We start from the raw sequence: 17,848 nt of genomic DNA on the forward strand, positions 1-17,848 counted from the left end.
CTGGAACCTCCCAAAGAACTTGGCCAGCGGGTGGGTTTTCCACCCTGTTCCGTGGTGAGCAGGTCTGTGCAAATCTACCTGCAAAGGCCAAGGGAACTGAGAGGCTGAAGAAAGAGGCTGACAAATCCAGTTTCTTGTAAAGAAATATTTAATAGGGACTTAGGAACAGAAGTGATGTTCCAGGCAGCCACAAAACGGTAGATCCCCACATCTGCCCTGCAGAAAGTACTTTTCTGTAGCAAGCTTTTAGGGTAAAACACGTGCAGGTGGCCATGCCTCCGACTTCACTGCAAAACTCATATCTACTTGGGGAGTGGGTGAGCTAAGCATCTTTACAAAGGGTTATGTATTGTACAGGCATTGTTTAAAGAGCTTACCGCAGAGCGCCCTGGTATGTGGGGGTGAAACATGCATCATCATATGGCAGTTTTAAGATGGCATCACTCTTGTCGTGCTGTTCTCCTGTACAACCTACAACAGAAGAGCCATTCTGGCTTGTCCACTTCTCTGAGACTTTGCATACCTTCCTCCAAGGCTGTTTTGACATCTCCACTTCATCGTCTATGCACTATCACTTCTTCCAAGCTTTCAAGAACCCTCTCAAGTGCCAGGCCCTGTGGCTCACACCTGTAATCCCAGCACTTTGGGAGGCCGAGGCAGACAGATCACTTGAGGTCAGGAGTTCGAGACCAGCCTGGCCACCATGGCAAAACCCCATCTCTACTAAAAAAAAAATACATTAGCTGGGCATGGTGGTGCATGCTTGTAATCCCAGGTACTCGGGAGGCTGAGACAGGAGGATCACTTGAACCTGGGAGGTGGAGGTTGTAGAGCCAAGATTGCACCACTTTACTCCAGCCTGGGCGACAGAGAGAGATTCTGTCTCAAAAAAAAAAAGAACCCCCCAAGCAACATATCAGAATCATCTTTCCCAGGGCCCTTTTTAGGAGTTAGGGAGTCTTTCTGTACTAATTAAGTCTCCAGTCTCCAGCTTCTATGCAGACTCCCTTGATCCAGAACCTTCAGAGTCCACATCTAGGAATATTCTCCAGACCCGGCTGGTCCCTGCTGGCTTGCTCCCGCCACTCCTCTGCTTGTTAATCCCTCTTGGTCCCTGGCATGCGAAGCTCATCCTTGGTCAGGTCATGCTGAGATCTGATCCCAGCTTTGAACCTGGTGGTCAGGAGGGGAGGTGGGGACAGACGCTGGAGAAAGAATGCCTTGTCTTGTAAACTACCTTCCCTTAGTTTCGCATGGTCTTTAAGTAACAGGACCTCTGTCTTCCAACAGAGGGAATGAGCCACTTCTGCAGGCCAGAAGGTACAGGAGAATCTGGGGGTTCAGTGTCTCAAGAGTATCTCCCCAGATAGTCCATCTCAGATATCAGGGACCCCACCCTCCCCCTCGGGGCCCTAACTTTGGAGAAGGGACTTCCCTGGACAGGAAATTTGGCCTTCTCTGAAGTCCTGTACCTTGTCTTCTGCCCTCTGACCCCTGACTATAGAAGAGAAGCATTTCCTTAAATTCTGCCAAGGAATCCTGACTTTGCTTTAAATTGGTGATTCCTGGCCCTGAACTTGTCATTTTCCTTCTTCTAAGTGTCAGTAGTGTTCAGTGACAGCCTCCCCACTCCACGTCCTTCTCACAGCTATTTTCCCATCTGTCTCAACACCAGTGATGTTGCACGAGCTGGGCATCCCCATTCACCTGAGTCCTGTCCCAAGTGACCACAGGCGGAGGCCTGAGCAGCTGCTCTGCCACCTCGTGCCAAGGGCCTCCTGCAACGGACTCCAGTCACCAGGGGCCAGCAGGGCATCCTCCCACAGCATCCTGTCTTTGGGGCCAGCTTCTTGGGGCCCCTCCTGGTGCTCCCTGCCTTCAGCTGTCTGAAAGCAGAGCCCAAGACAGGGATTTACTAGGAGAAGGCTCATCGAGACAAGCCCCCCAGGACGTGAGGGCAGAGGGGCGGGGAAGGAGAAGGGGCTCGGTAAAGGCGTGGTGCCAGGGTAAATACAGCTCTGGCAGATCTGCAGGGGGCCCTGGGGCTTTGACTGTACCCAAGAGGTATCGCCATCTAGAGGCAGGCGAGGGAACAGCCTTTTGTACAGTTAGCCGTGGGCTGTGGGCCTCCCCTGAACCTACCAGGTGTTGTGGCTCCATTGGCTGAGGATGCTTCTCCAGGGAAGGAGGCAGGGAGCCCGGGAAGCCAGGTGGGGTCGCGACACCGACAGTAGCTGCCAGACCAGCCACGCTGTGCTCAGCTCCCTCAGGCTGTCACTCATCAGTCACCATGTCACTATCTCTGGGGCATGTCAGTCACCATCGACGACGTGTCCCCCAAGCTGCAGGGATGCAAATCCAGCCCTCCAAGAGGCTCTGTTGGCCCTCTCCGCATGGGCTTGAGGTCAGGGGTGGGGGCACGTTCGGACCGCCCTCCTGCCTCTCTGAAGAAGATACTCCAAGTCCCGGCTCCAGCTCTCCGGCCTCTTTGGTAGCTGGGCGGGTGGCCATCCAGGAGGCCCGTTCTCCATGCCCATCTTGGCAAGGCTCCTCGGGACGCCGGACTCGCTGCCCCTGTTTTCTTATGACTTCGGCCCAAAGGGACCCAGAGTCTGAGGTTAACACCCCTTCATCCCAGCGTGAGCAGCGCCTGACTCCAGCTCTCCACTCCCCCGCCTCCTATCCCCTGCACTGGGCTCACCCTGCACTCCCACCTGCAAATCAGCAGAGCAGAGGCCAGCGCTCCCGACACCTGGCACCACCCAGAGCGAGGCAGGGGGAGCTGAATGGCCGGGAGCGCCATCTAGTGGGTGCCAGGGGCGAGTCCCTGAAAGGGACTGGGGAGCCGGGACTGGGGCAGGGCAGGGTGGTGTCCCAGGGAGGGCCGGGGCCCAGGCGCTGGACAGCAGAGGACGTAAAGGGAGAGGCATGGGACAGCGAGGAGCCAGGGTGCTTCTGGGACGCATGAGACCCACCCCAGCCTGCCCCTGCCCTGGTAAGCAGGTGAGTCGGCACACGAAGGACACACCACGTCCAGTCTCTGTCTCCTCTCCAGACTCTTGGGAAAGTGTCACTTAAAATCCATTTGGGCTTGGTGTTTGCTTCATTCCAAGGAAAGGGGTAAGGAAACATTCAGAAAAAGGGCGAGGATCTCCCTGCTCCACAGTGGCAGGCAGGGGCATAGTGACATTTACCCCCTCCCTGCACCTGGCCTTGAACGTGGCAAGAAAGAGAACTGAGCCACCTGTCACCCAGAGTGGGAAGGGGAAGGTCAGAACTCCAGCCTTCCCACAGCAGACACGCCTGCCGAGCAGGAAGCAAGCGGGCTCCAGGCAGTGCAGACATGTGCGCTCAAACGGATGTTAACAGTCTGGAAGAAACTGACCTGGCTGTTAATAGAAGCTCTCTCGTGGGGAAGGGGCAGAAGACACAGCTTTCACTTCTCAATTTATACACTTCCCCAAAATGTGGTGGGATCATGAGGAAACTGCACTTTCAGTTTTGACCTCTTTTTGTATTTTTTGAGTTAAAATGCAATTGGCAACAATGGGGCGTTAAGTGTCTCGGTGTGGAAGGCTGCAGCATCACCAGTGAAATGCTGCATCAGACCTGGATCGGATCCACCCTCGACTCAGGGCTGTGCAGACTGGGACCCAGATCCCGCGCTGTGGGAACGGAGCCCTGCTCCACTGTTTACATGTTGTCTCTGGCTCCGGCCTCGCTGTGACAGCAGAGTTGAGGAATTGCCACAGAGACTGTTACGGCCCACAAAGCCTAAAATATTTACTCTCTGGCTCTTTACGGAAAAAGTTTGCCAACTCTCAAATTACAAGAAATACAGGGACCGGGGAGCCTGCTCAACAAAGCTAAGGGGACGTGACCAGCAAAATCCAGACCGCGGGCAGCCATAGGACAAAGCACCAGTTTCTTCAATGCATAATTTGCAACAGCAACCTGCTTACCAGAGGCCAGGAAAGGGAGGGCGAAAGGAGGGGATGAAGAAAGGCTGATGAATGGGTACAAATGCTTAGATAGAAGAAATAACATCTGGTGTTCAATAGATCAGTAGGGTGACATTAATCAATTGCACACCTCAAAATTGCTAGAAAAGAATAATCCTCGGTGGCTCAAGCCTGTAATCCCAGCACTTTGGGAGGCCAAGATGGGCGGATCACGAGGTCAGGAGTTCGAGACCATCCTGGCTAACACGGTGAAACCCCGTCTCTACTAAAAAATACAAAAAAAACTAGCTGGGCGAGGTGGCGGGCGCCTGTAGTCCCAGCTACTCGGGAGGCTGAGGCAGGAGAATGGCGTAAGCCCAGGAGGCAGAGCTTGCAGTGAGCTGAGATCCAGCCACTGCACTCCAGCCCGGACGACAGAGTGAGACTCTGTCTCAAAAAAAAAAAAAAGAAGAAGAATCCTAATGCTCCTGGTGCAAGGAAAAGATAAACATTTAAGATGATGGACATCCCAATTACCCTGATTTGATTATATGAATGTATCCAATTATCATGCGCATCCCAAAACTAGATACAGCTAGTGTATTTCAACTTTTATAAAGAAAAGAAAATGGGCAGGGTCCAGGGGCTCACGCCTGTAATCCCAGCATTTTGGGAGGCTGAGATGGGCAGATCACTTGAGGTCAGGAGTTCCAGACAAGCCTGGCCAACATGGTGAAACTCCTTCTCTACTAAAAACACAAAAATTAGCCGGATGTGGTGGTGTGCGCCTGTAATCCCAGCTGCTCCGGAGGCTGAGGCAGGAGAATCACTTGAACCCGGGAGGCAGAGGTTGCAGTGAGCAAGACTCCATTGAAAAGAAAAGAAAAGAGAAAAGACAAGACAGACGGAGCCCATAGATTTAAAAGAGGCTGAGCAGTGACAGAGAATAGAAGTGTGGATGGTAAGAAAATAAAGTCTCATTTTTCATGGTAGCAAGTGAGATCTCAAATCCGAGATCAGCAAGTGAAGAAAATCAGGAATTAAGAGTAGAAGCCATTTCACTTACAAATGGAGGTTTAAGAAAAAGATGAGGCCAGGCACAGTGGCTCATGCCTGTTATCCCAGAACTTTGGGAGGCCAGGGCAGGTGGATTACCTGAGGTCAGGAATTCAAGACCAGCCTGACCAATATGGTGAAACCCCATCTCTACTAAAAATACAAAAACTAGCCAGGCATGGTGGCGGGCGCCTGTAGTCTCAGCTACTCAGGAGGCTGAGGCAGGAGAATCGCCTGAACCTGGGAGGCGGAGGTTGCAGTGAGATCGCACCATTGCACTCCAGCCTGAGCAACAAGAGCAAAACTCCATATCCAAAAAAAAAAAAGAAAGAGAAAGATGAAACATCTACTCAAAAACTGAAAGTGGGTGCCCCTAATGAGGGGGTTTCGGGAATCAGAGAAATGGAGCAGAGAATTCTTTTGTATTTATATAATTTTAAGCCTAGTGGTAGTGTTTGAATTTTTTTAATTATGTATATGTTTAAACAAAATATTTAAATATTAATATTTGAATCCAATAACAACTTAAATTTTTAAAATTTAATTGAATCTATGTATAATCTTGGATTAAGGAAAGCCTTTTTAAACATGACCTGAGGCCGGGCACTTTGGAAGGCCAAGGTGGGCAGATCACTTGAGGTCAAGAGTCGAGACTGGCCGGGCGCGGTGGCTCAAGCCTGTAATCCCAGCACTTTGGGAGGCCGAGACGGGCGGATCATGAGGTCAGGAGATCGAGACCATCCTGGCTAGCACGGTGAAACCCCGTCTCTACTAAAAAAATACAAAAAACTAGCTGGACGAGGTGGCGGGCGCCTGTAGTCCCAGCTACTCAGGAGGCTGAGGCAGGAGAATGGCGTGAACCCGGGAGGCGGAGCTTGCAGTGAGCTGAGATCCGGCCACTGCACTCCAGCCTGGGCGACAGAGCGAGACTCCGTCTCAAAAATAAAAAAAATTAAAAAAAATTAAAAAAAAGAGTCGAGACCAGCCTGGCCAACCAACATGGTGAAACCCCATCTCTATTAAAAATACAAAAATTAGCCAGGTGTGGTGGTGGGCGTCTGTAATCCCACCTACTCAGGAGGCTGAGGCAGGAGAATCACTTCAACCCACGAGGCGGAGGTTGCAGTGAGCCGTGATTGCACCACTGTACTCCAGCCTAGGCAGAAAAACAAGACTCTGTCTCAAAAATAAATAAATAAATATAAATAAATCAAAAAATAAACATGACCTGAAAACTAGAAACTAAATAGTTGGTCTATGTGGCTGCATGAGAATCTCAAACTTCTCTCTGAGAAAGCTATTATATATTGTATATATAATATATATATAAAACTATACAACTATATATATATATAGTTGAAAGACTACTGACAACTGGAAAAAAGATTTGTAACAGATAATACAGATGAAGGGTTAATATAATCGGTTTTTTCTCACAAGCAACAGAAACTGACCTTAGTTAACTTAAGCAGAAAAGGAATGAATATCAAGTGTCACCACAGACTCTCTGGCTGGGCTGGAGAACCAGGCTTGCAGACCTCTCAGACAGGAACAGAAATTGTGCTCCAGCTGGTCCAGTAAAGACACCATGGCCACCTTTTTACTGTGTCCTGGGTGCTGCCACGGCTCAGCTGTCATTGCTTTCACTGTCTCTGGAATCAAGTATGCACGGCTTCTGCTACCTCTGGCCAGTAGCTTTAAATTCCATTTCTGAGGCAAGAGCCTCTGAATGGCCGATCCTCAATCGTAGGCCTGCAGCCTGCAAGGGAGACTGGAAAAGTGGGCCCCTGGCATCTTCCGCTTCCATAGCAGAAGTCAGTGAACACCCCAAACATGGCAGACAAACAGGCACAAGACATGAAGAGGCAATTGACAAAACAAGTGTGGAATTAGCCAATAAATATATAAAAAGCTGTTCAGCTGCACTAATATAGCAGCTGCTTGTGGTTGCCTACCCTGAATCAATTCCTACCTTCTTCCTGCTGGCAGACCCTGATATGGTTTGGATATCAATCCCACCTGCCAGTGACTCAGTAGGGAGCATGCACCCAGTTCCCATCAATGAGCTGGCTAGGCAGGTCTGCCAGGGGACTTGCAGGAAAGACTTCTGTATTAGTCAGCATAGGTTAGCTGCTATAACAAGCATGCTCCAAACCTGTAATTTAACACAAGTTCATCTCTTGCTCATGCAAGTCCAATATGAATGTCCTTGGTTGGGTGCTTCTCCCATGCAGTTTTCTGGCATTGCAGTGACTTTGAAACCTGAGATCCCTCCATCGTGGAGCCCTTCCATCCTCAACATGTGGCCTTCCAGGTCACAGCACATAGGAATGCCGTGGAAGGAGCACATGTTCCTTCTGCTCACATTTGATTGGCTAGAACAGGTCACATGGCCACAGGGACCTAGCCAGCTACAGGAGAAGCTGGGAAGTGTAGTTTGTGTCAGGAAGAAAATGAACCAGATTTAGCTGGGCAAAGTGACTCACACCTGTAATCCCAACATTTTGGGTGGCCGAGGCAGGAGGATCACTTGAACCCAGGAGTTCAAGACCAACCTGGGAAACATAGCAAGACCTCATTTCTATTAAAAAAAAAAAAAAAAAAAAAAAAGATTAGCCAGGCATGATGGAGTACACCTGTAGTCCTAGCCTCTCAGGAGGCTGAGGTGGAAGGATGGCTTGAGCCCAGGAGGTCAAGGCCATAGTGAACCAAGATCATGCCACTGCACTCCAGCCTAGGTGACACAGTGAGACCCTATCTCAAAAAAACCAAAAACAAGAAAAGAGAAGAAAGAAAGGATGGAAGAGAGGGAGGGAGAGAGGAAAGGAGGGAGGGAGGGAGGGAGGGAGGGAGGAAGGAAGGAAGGAAGGAAGGAAGGAAGGAAGGAAAGAGAGAGGAAAGGAGGAAGGGGAGAAGGGAGGAAGGGAGGGAGGGAGGAAGGGAAAGAAAGATAGAAAGGAAGGAAGGAAGGAAGGAAGGAAGGAAGGAAGAAAGAAAGAAAGAAAGAAAGAAAGAAAGAAAGAAAGAAAGAAAGAGAAAGAAAGAGAAAGAAAGAAAGAAAGAAAGAAAGAAAGAAAGAAAGAAAGAAAGAAAGAAAGAAAGAAAGAAAGAAAGAAAGAGAAAGGAAGGAAGGAAGGGAAAAGAAAAAATAAATGAGTCCGATTTAGTGGACACTGAGCACTGTCTTTGCCACAGTTCCCCTCTGGTAACCACATATTCATTTGGCTCTTCCTTCCACATAAAGGACCCACTCCTTGACTGGGTTCTGATCTTCCTCTCTATGCAAAACTTTTCTTGGCTCTCTGCACCCCACTGGCTCTTTCTGCATCCACCAACTTGGCCACATCTGACACGGGCATTGGGGTCGTGGCTTCTTTGGGGTCCATATAGCTTTTGCCACCAGCCTTCTGCTCCTGTAGCTACAACCTGAGAGTACAAATGGCCCTCCCCAGGCACATCTCAGTGAAGGGTCCCAGTGTGGCCCGGTGGATTGCCCCCTGCCCATGTCTTCTACTCCCTGCGGGTTTGAGCCAGCTGTCAGGCTTCTGTCACTCCACCTGCATAGAAGCCAAGGAAATCGTTGCTTTGGGCAGGCAGGAAAAGGAACCACCTGGCCAGACCAGGGCCTCCTCTGCACACAACACACAGCAAGAAGGCTTCCGAGAGCTCGGCACACACACAATTTCCAGAATTAAAAAATCAATCCAGGGCATGAAGGGAGGAAAGATCTGCTAGAGAACAAAAGCTGCATTCTGGCAGATCAGATGGAAGAGCTCGCTCATGACATCAGACACAAACACAGAGAAACGAAGGCAAGAATCAAAAGGTAAGAGGCTGAAGAATCAGATCTAGACCCTAAATTGTAAGGAATAGTGTTTCTAAAAGAAGAGAAAGGAACAAAAGGAGATATAGTAATTTAAGAAATAATAGAGTAGAAGAGAGACGTGAATCTTGTGATCTGAAAGGACTCCAGGCAGCAGCGATGAATAAAAAATACACACCTGGCGAGACGTCTGAGCTCCAGGATAAAGAGAAGCCTTCGGAGCTTCCAGCCAGAAAGGGCCCTGCGACAACAGAGAGGCAGGCTCCTCATTTGCATCCCTGGAAGTGAGAAGGGAGAGAACCAATTTGCCAACTAGTGAGAAAAGGCAGCAGACCAGGAAAAGAAACCAAGGGAAGCAGACCAGAAAACCCTCTAACAAGTTGAAAATCAAATTGGAACAAAAGTCTCAAAAGAGTGGAAGACAGAACACGAGAAATAGCAGCCAACACCAAAGCGTGTTTGAGTTACATTTCCATGGATGACAATGGGCCTGAGAAATATCATGTAATTAAAGGAGGGATGATTGAAAGGCAGGAAACATACTATAGGACAAAATGTATGGCCAGGTGCGGTGGCTCATGCCTGTAATCCCAACACTCTGGGAGGCCGAGATGAGTGGGTCACCTGAGGTCTGGAGTTCAAGACTAGCCCGGCCAACATGACAAAACCCCGTCTCTACCAAAAATATAAAACTTAGCCGGGCATGGTGGCAGGCGCCTGTAATCCCAGCTACTCAGGATATTGATGCAGGAGAATCTCTTGAACGCAGGAGGTAGAGGTTGCAGTGAGCTGAGATTGCACCACTGCACTCCAGCCTGGGCAACAGAGCAAGACTCCATCTCAAAAAACAAAAAGAAGAGAAAATATAATAATAAATGGGCTGAAACTGGAACTAAACATTCTCAGTGCATCTGCAAAACTCAGAGGTCGAGTTGGGGGCAGCAGCAAGGGAGTGAGGGAAAGGAAGTAAAAGTTCTAGGCTTCTCTTTTGAGGTGGTGTGGGCAGAGCAGCCAAGTGAAACCTTAGGAGGTTGGGTAGTTTTAATAGTTAACTTGGATAGTAAGAGAGAATTCGAGGTTTAAATAAGATTATTTAAAAGATGCAAATGTGGAGGGTGGTGAGGACCCAAGGTCCCAGGACAGAGGCAGCATCCAGTTTCATCTGCTGGATGAAAGCCATGCAGTCCTGGAGCCCATGGTTGTGGCAGCTGCATTCTGATTCCTGGTCCGGCAGGGATGGTGTGGCCCTGGGACAGCCTCTAGGACGGTGGTGGGCTGAGTCCCCAGGTTCCCAGCTGTGCCAGAAATAGTGATTCCCTTTCAGGCCAGTTCTGAGGTGGCAATCAGTCACTCCTGAAAGCTCAGCGCCACACCGCCTCCTCCAGCTGTTCTAAGCATTGTGTGAGCACCCAATTCCTGGATGAATCTCTGTCTGCTTCCACTGGGTGATTTCTGTTACAAATAGTAACCATAAAATAAGATTAAAAGGATAAAAACAAATATATCAATTGTCACAATAAATGTGAATGGGTTAAATTCCCCTTTTAACTTGCAAGTTTGAATTGGGGAAGAAAGAAGGAAGGAAAGAAAGAAAGGGAGGGAAGGAGAAAAGAAGGAAGGGAGGGAGGGAAGGAGGGAAGAAGAGAGGGAGGGAGGGACGTATAGAGAAAATCCCATTATATACAACTACTTTGGAAAACCATTTTCTCTGTCTATCTACTAAAGCTAGATATACGTCCACCCTATGATCCAGCAGTTCCACTCCTAGGCAAATATCCAAGAGAAATGAGTGCATATTTCCCACCAAAAGACATGTACAAGAATGTTCATAGCAGTGTTACTTAATATAGCCCCAAACTAGAAACCACCCAAACATCCATCAATGGTGGAATGGATACATAATGATATATTCATGCAATGGACTACTACAGAACCAGGAAAAAAAGAGCAAACTGCTGCTACACACAGTAATACAGAGGAATCTCACTAACAGTAGAAGAAAATAGGCAGACACGAAAGAGCACATCCTGTGGGATTCGGTGGCGATGAAGTTCCGGAACAGACAGTAGAACACACAATGGCAATAGAAGTCAGAATGAAGCTTCCCTCTGGGAGGGGCATGAGGGGCCTGCCCGGGGGCGAGGCATGTCCTAGGCCCTGATGCCGGTGATGGCTGCATGGGCAGGGGTGTGGTCACCCACAATCAAGTTATCCTCTTAAGAGTGATGCATTTTGCACACTGTGCTAGAGTTGTACCTCAATACATGTTTCATTCCAGTCATGCTATTTATAGAAAGATAAATCTAAAACAAAATGAAAGGAAATACTGAAAAGGAACTGACTTGCTGGAGGAAAAAAGAAACCCCTGAAGGAATACCTTTCAAGACCAAATATAACCTCCTTTTGTTACCTGCTCTTTTTCTGCTCTCTGTGGGAGTCAGCAGTGAGTGCTTCCTGGGGGCAAGAAAGGGACATCAAAGCCCCCCAGGCCTCCACCCCCGGCATCCTCCCTGCCTCAACCCATAGAAAACCTGCTTCCCTCCCTCCTGGACAGAAGACAGTCTACATTCCTCCATCGGACATTGAGTAGGCACCCACTGCATGCACCACACTACACTGCTAGGGCCTTCTCCCCCCTCCCTACCCCTACGCACAGAAATCCTGGCTTGAATTCTTGCTAATATGTCACTTGGGCTACTGGAACCTCTCCCCCAGAAATGGCTCTCAACAGGGTCCCAGGGCCATTCAGGAAGGGTCCTGTCCCCATGAGTCAGCCACTGCGAAAAGGCACTCACCTAAAACAGACTGTTTCCATCCCTGTAGGCATGGGGGTGGGGGGACCGAAGTCCCAACTCACCACCTCCTACTGTGTCCACACCCTTCCTCTGGCCTTGTCATGGGCAGTGGATACTTCCCTGCTCCTTGACTTTGAGGTTGTCCATGGGATTTGCTTTGACCAATGGCACATAAGCAAAAGTGACCACCTGCCAGGTGCCAAGAAGCCTCGTATGTTCTACTCTGAAAGAAGCATGCCCCAGCTGAGCCACTCGTCCTAGGAGGATGAGAGACCCGTGGAGCTGCACTGCCCCCCTGAGCCACAGACCAGCAGGGAAAAGTGGCTTCTGCCCCAGCCAGAAGCCTGCGCCAGCCAAGCTCCAACCAATCCACAAAATCATGAGAACAATCACCATTGCTCTAAGCCACTGAGTTTGGGGACCATTTGTTACATGACGCTGTTGTCCAATAGCTAACTGATACATCCCATCACCTGAGAAATGTGCGATTCAGACCACATGAGGGGCACAACACCATGACAACCATTCAGAGGAGGGAGAGATCAGTGTGGAAGAATCAAGAAGCTTCCTGAGCCAGGTGCAGTGGCTCACGCCTATAATCCCAACACTTTGGGAAGCCAAGGCAGGCAGATCACTTGAGCTCAGGAGTTCAAGACCAGCCTGGGCAACATAGTGAGACCCCAACTCTACAAAAAAAAAACACAAAAAATTAGCCAGGCATAGTGGTGCATGCCTGTAGTCCCAGCTACTCAGGAGGCTGAGATGGGAGGATCGCTTGAGCCCAGGAGATGGAGGCTACAGTGAGCCGAAATTGTGCCATTGCACTCTAGCCTGGGCAACAGAGCAAGACCCATCTCAAAATATTTTTTTCAAAAACAGCTTCGTGGAGGAGGCCTCCTGTTGCACGTCAGGTGCCATGTAAGAGGCTCGTGTTTATTTGCATCAGCATCCCTGTGGGTAAGAGCCATTGCACTGGCCCCACTGAGGTCCCTCATCCTCACATGGCAGCTGGAGCTCAGCCGTCCTCACCTGGGTGCCGACTGCACCCTGCCCCTCCCTCCTGGCCCAGGCCTCTCCTCTGCACACCTTCCTGGCCCTTTCCAGCACTGCAGTTTGAGACCCCTGCTCTTCACGGTCCCCAAGTCTCCCCAGCCCTGCAGGGAGTGGCTGTCTGTCCCTTTCAGGGAGGACAGGTTTGGTGCTGGAGAATTCACAGCTTCCCAAGGCTGTCCACCCACATTCCAGAGAGACAGGATCACTGAAACCATGGAACAGGTGAAATTGCCAAGGAAGCCCCTGGAGACAAGAGAGCCAAGGACAGAACCTACGGGGAGACATCAAGGGGAGGAAGTGAGCCCCAGCCCCCAGGAGAGAGAGAAAACGTCCCAGAGGCCATGAGGAGGCCTGGTTTCCAGAAGCTGCGAAGGGACTAGGAGAGGAGCCTCCCCCCAGCGCTGGGCAGCAGAAGGGCAACGTGACCTTTGAGAATTCTGCTTCCCCAGCACAACAGGGCGAGAAGCCGGCTCCAAAGGGCTTTCTTCAAAGACTAGCACAAGCCCCTGAGGGCTCTGCTGATTGGACACATTTCCCAGCCTGGTCCAAGGCCGCTGATGGTGTGTGCCCTCCCAGACAATACCAAAAACATGGTCTCCATTCTCTCCAGAAAAATTGGGCTAAAATTGCGCTGTTTCCTCTTTTTTTCCCTAGGTCACTGTATTCTGCTTCACTCCACATTCTTCTGTATAAAAGAGACCAAAGCTTATGAATAGGGTTGGGAGATGTCCCAAGGAAAAAAAACTTCAAAGCACTTTGGTTTCTCTAGCTGTGGAATGATTGCTCCCTGGCCACCTGGGTCCATCAGTTCCTTTCTGGGAAAGTCACAGGGGAATTGGCCAAAATCCTGCTCAGACCCGTCCAGTCCCACCTCTGCCCCAGATACCAGAGCCCCTGGGGCAGCGGGGACATCAGTGGACTCACATTGCCCAATGCAGCCACTGTGCAGAGCCAAATTTGTGTTCCAGAAGTTGTTAAAATATCCTCAGAAAACAACAAAGGTGGCCGGGCACGGTGGCTCACACCTGTCATCCCAGCACTTTGGAAGGCCGAGAGGGTGGATCTCTTGAGGCCAAGAGTTCCAGACCAGCCTGGCCAACATGGTGAAACCCCGTCTCTACTAAAAATACAAAAATTAGCCGGGCATGGTGGCGCGTGCCTGTAGTCCCAGCTACTTGGGGGGCTGAGGCAGGAGAATTGCTTGAACGCAGGAGGCAGAGGTTGCAGTGAGCCAAGACTGCACCACTGCACTCCAGCCTGGACAACAGAGCGAGGCTCCGTCCCAAAAAAAAAAAAAAGAAGAAAGAAAGAAAGAAAAGAAAAGAAAAACAGAAAAGAAAACAACAAAGGAACTCCCATGTTGTGAAATCGCCCCTCCATAGCCTGTGGGTGTCCCTGGCCTCCCGCCTCTCCCTGTCTCCTCTCTCCTCTCTTTCCTCTCCTCTCTTTTCCATCCTTCTAACTTTATATCACAGAAGGGCTAAAACAGGGCTCATCTCTAAGGGCAAGGGAGACTGAGAAATGGACCCTTTGGGGGCAGCATTCCCCTCGGGAGGCAGGAGGAAGGGGACGGTCCACCTGGCAACACTCACAGGCTAGAGAATTTTGCTCTTTGACAAAAACAGCCCTGCTTGCTCCACAGTGGCCTGGGGCTGAAGGTCCTCACCTGGCATTTGTGTTGCCTTCTGTCAATCACCCCAGGGCCAGGGTGCAGCATTTAGGATGCTCTCAAGAATGCAGAAAAAATGTAACCAAAACACCCAGAGGTGAGGCATGATCAGACATGTCATCAAAGCCATGCTCTTTCTGTCTCTCCGCACGGTCCTCCTGCCGTCAAACCTCTGTGGTCGTGTGGTGGCCACCAGCAGCAGCTGGCTGCCTGGCTCCTTGATCACGATTAGTGGGAGAGGGTCAGTGGTGTGGAGGTAAGCCAGCTCTCTGGAGTGGGGACGGGTGTGACAAAAGGCTCTAATTTGTAGCATGTGCTATGTTCTGTGGTATAAACACTCTCCCCATGGCTGATTTTTTTTTTTTTTTTTTTTTTTTGAGACTGAGTATTGCTCTGTTGCCCAGGCAGGAGTGCAGTGGTGCAATCTCAGCTCACTGCAACCTCCGCCTCCCCAGTTCAAATGATTCTTCTGTCTCAGCCTCCTGAGTAGTTGGGATTACAGGCGCCCGCCACCACACCCGGCTAATTTTTGTATTTTCAGTAGAGACAGGATTTCACCACGTTGGCCAGGCTGGTCTCAAACTCCTGACCTCAGGTGATCCACAAGCCTCAGCCTCCCAGGGTGCTGGGATTATGGGCCTGAGCCACCGTGCCCGGCCACCCCATGGCTGATTTCAAGCCACTAATCTGACTACACAGTGGGGAAGAGGCACACACTAGATGCCCACACAGCTCTGGCACAGAAACCCCATGGGACAGAGGACAGCATCACATGGATTGTTTAGACCCGTCAGGGCCCATCCCTGGAGGCTGTGTCAGTTCCCTCCAACTTATTTTAACGAGGGCAGGAGGAGGGAGGAGAGGTGTCAGGAGAGGCAGCGGTGAGGGTCACAACCCAATCCTCTCATCTTCCTTGCATTCCCTTCACAACGTTCCTGCTCAGCCGGCCTCTTGCAGTTTCCAGCAACTACCCTAACACTGAGCCCAAAGACCAGACCCCACTCAGGGCAGTGGGCAGTGGCCGATTCCTGGCTTGGAGACAATGAACCATGAGGCTGACAGCCGAGGAGACCTCAGGGATACCTGGAATAGCAAAAGCCAGCATCCCATAGAAGGCCCCAGAAACCCCCTCCAGGGCCTTTGTCATGCCTGTGTGGTGGGCAGCCTGCCTGCCTGACAATAGCCACAGCCATTGTCTGATGCAGTCCCAGCCTGGCCACCCCCAGGCAAACAGGGGACAGCGGGGACACTCACTCTGCACCAGCTTGGAGTCTCTTGGTCCACCTTAGAACCCACTGAGGCGGGAAGACGGTGCAAGGCCGAAGGGAACAGCCCTGCATCCCTGAGCACCTCTGTCCTAGTTCACGACCATGTTGTCAGATGACGCATTTTTCTTACAAGTCCAGAGCTTTGGGAAACCAGACAGAGAGCTTTGTAAGAGGTGGACACGCCTACCCGAAGTTGGAGGTTCCTGCACCTGCGCCGGGGAGAGGATGGTGGATCTGAAAGGTGCCCCCTCTGCCGCCCGCTTCCTGGCCCAGAGCCACATGGTAGGCTCTCAGTGATGCTTCCCGCATCGTCTGTGCAGAAAACCTGTTTCTCTTTGCTGCCAGCAAAGCTAATTGCTGAGTTAATTGGCAATGTGTTGTTAGGTGAAAAAGAGCAAGTTATAAAACTGTACGTATAGTTTGACATTATTCTCAAAGAAATATGTATGTATGTTCATGTGTGCTCTGCATGTATGCATGTGTGTGTTCATGTGTATACATGTGTGTGTTCGTGTGTATGCATGCGTGTGTTTGCATGTATACATGCGTGTGTTCATGTGTATGCGTGTGTGTTCATGTGTGTTCGTGTGTGTGCATGCGTGTGTTCATGTGTATACATGTGTGTGTTCGTGTGTGCATGTGTGTGTTCATGTGTATACATGCATGTGCGTGATGGAGGAGTGTCTCTCTGTGCGACTATAAATGGACATAGAAAACAAGAATAGAGGCCAGGCATGGTGGCTCACACCTGCAATCCCAGCACTTTGGGAGGGCAAGGTGGTTGGATCACCTGAGGAGAGGAGTTCAAGACCAGCCTGGCCAACATGGCGAAACCCTGTCTCCACTAAAAATACAAAAATTAGCCAGATGTGGCAGCACACCCCTGTAATCCCAGCTACTCGGGAGGCTGAACCAGGAGAATCGCTTGAACTCGGGAGAAAGAGGTTGCAGTGAGCTGAGATTACACCACTGCACTCCAGTCTGGGTGACAGAACGAGACTCTATCTCAAAAAGAAACAACAACAATAAAAAAAAAATAAAGAAAGAAAAGAAAACAAGAAAACAGGAGTGTTCATCGGGAACAATTTTGCTCCCCAGCCCAGGCGACATTTGGTAATGTCTGGAGACATTTCTGGCTGTCACAGCTCAGGGGGAAGGTGCTTCTGGCATCTAGAGGGTAGAGGCTAGGGATGCTGCTAACCAGCCAGCAGTGTACAAGACAGCCCCGCAGCAGAGAACCGGCCGGCCCCAAGTGCCAGTGTTGCCAAGGTTGACAGACCCTAATCTAAGCATTTGCCCCAAAGGAAGGAGTCACCCGGGAATCATTAAAAACATAAATTCTTAGCCCTTCCCCAGGTCTACTGACTCAGACACTCAGGCTGGGGCCAGGAAATCTGTGTCTTTAACAAGCCCTCCAGGTGATTCTAATGCGAGCTCCGGTCGGAGAGCCACTAGTCTAAGAATAGACATCTTTTATCTCTGAATGGGGGCACAGTGACTTTTATGTTTTTTCTTTTTCTCTATATTTTCTAACGTCTCTGTTTTAGAAATCACTACATATTACCCTTGTGATCAGAGAAAATATAATCTAAGGTCTTAATGAATCCATGACAGTGAAGTTTCCTTGTTAACTGGGAAGAGAACAGAAGTTTCCCAGACCAGCATGTTAATCCTGGCTCCATTTAGGAAAACAGCTATGTGACCTTGAATGAGCAAGGTGAGCAGAGCCTCAGCTGCCTCACCTGTGAAATGGGGATTACAATGCTCCCTGCCTCGCAGGGTTCTTGGAGGGATGTGTTGAAATCCCAGGCAAAAGCATCCAGTGCTGTTCTGAGTTCCTGAGAGGTGGCCAGTAGGTACACCCAAGCCCACCTTGGGCAGAGGTGATCTTGCCCTGATGTGAGCCAGGCTCAGCATGGACAAGGACCTCCCGGGCCCATCCTGGACCCCTCTCCTTCTAACCAGAGCTCCCACGGCACAATCATTGTGGGGAATGGTGTTCCCTCCCCACGTTCGTAAGAGCTTGGTTTGCTTAAGCAACACCTCCTAAATGTTCACACGTGTCCAGCCATTGTTTCTGATGAAGGGGACACTGTGTTCAGGGGTCTTTCCTCCATGCATCCATGAAACCAGATGCTGTCGAATACTATTACAGAACAAATGAAGTCTGTTCCACACTGGGGAGAATGCCAAAGACAGCACCAGCTCCACTGCCCAGGCAGCGACTGCATTGAGCACTTCTG

General features: G+C 50.2%; 1 pseudogene; it reads right to left on the reverse strand.

Moving 5' to 3' along the window:
• Positions 1-1,472: 1,472 nt before the first annotated feature.
• Positions 1,473-15,914, reverse strand: LOC135967195 (uncharacterized; annotated as a pseudogene).
• Positions 15,915-17,848: the final 1,934 nt, after the last annotated feature.

Source organism: Macaca fascicularis, chromosome 14, assembly GCF_037993035.2.
Source record: "Macaca fascicularis isolate 582-1 chromosome 14, T2T-MFA8v1.1".
Taxonomy (NCBI): domain Eukaryota; kingdom Metazoa; phylum Chordata; class Mammalia; order Primates; family Cercopithecidae; genus Macaca; species Macaca fascicularis.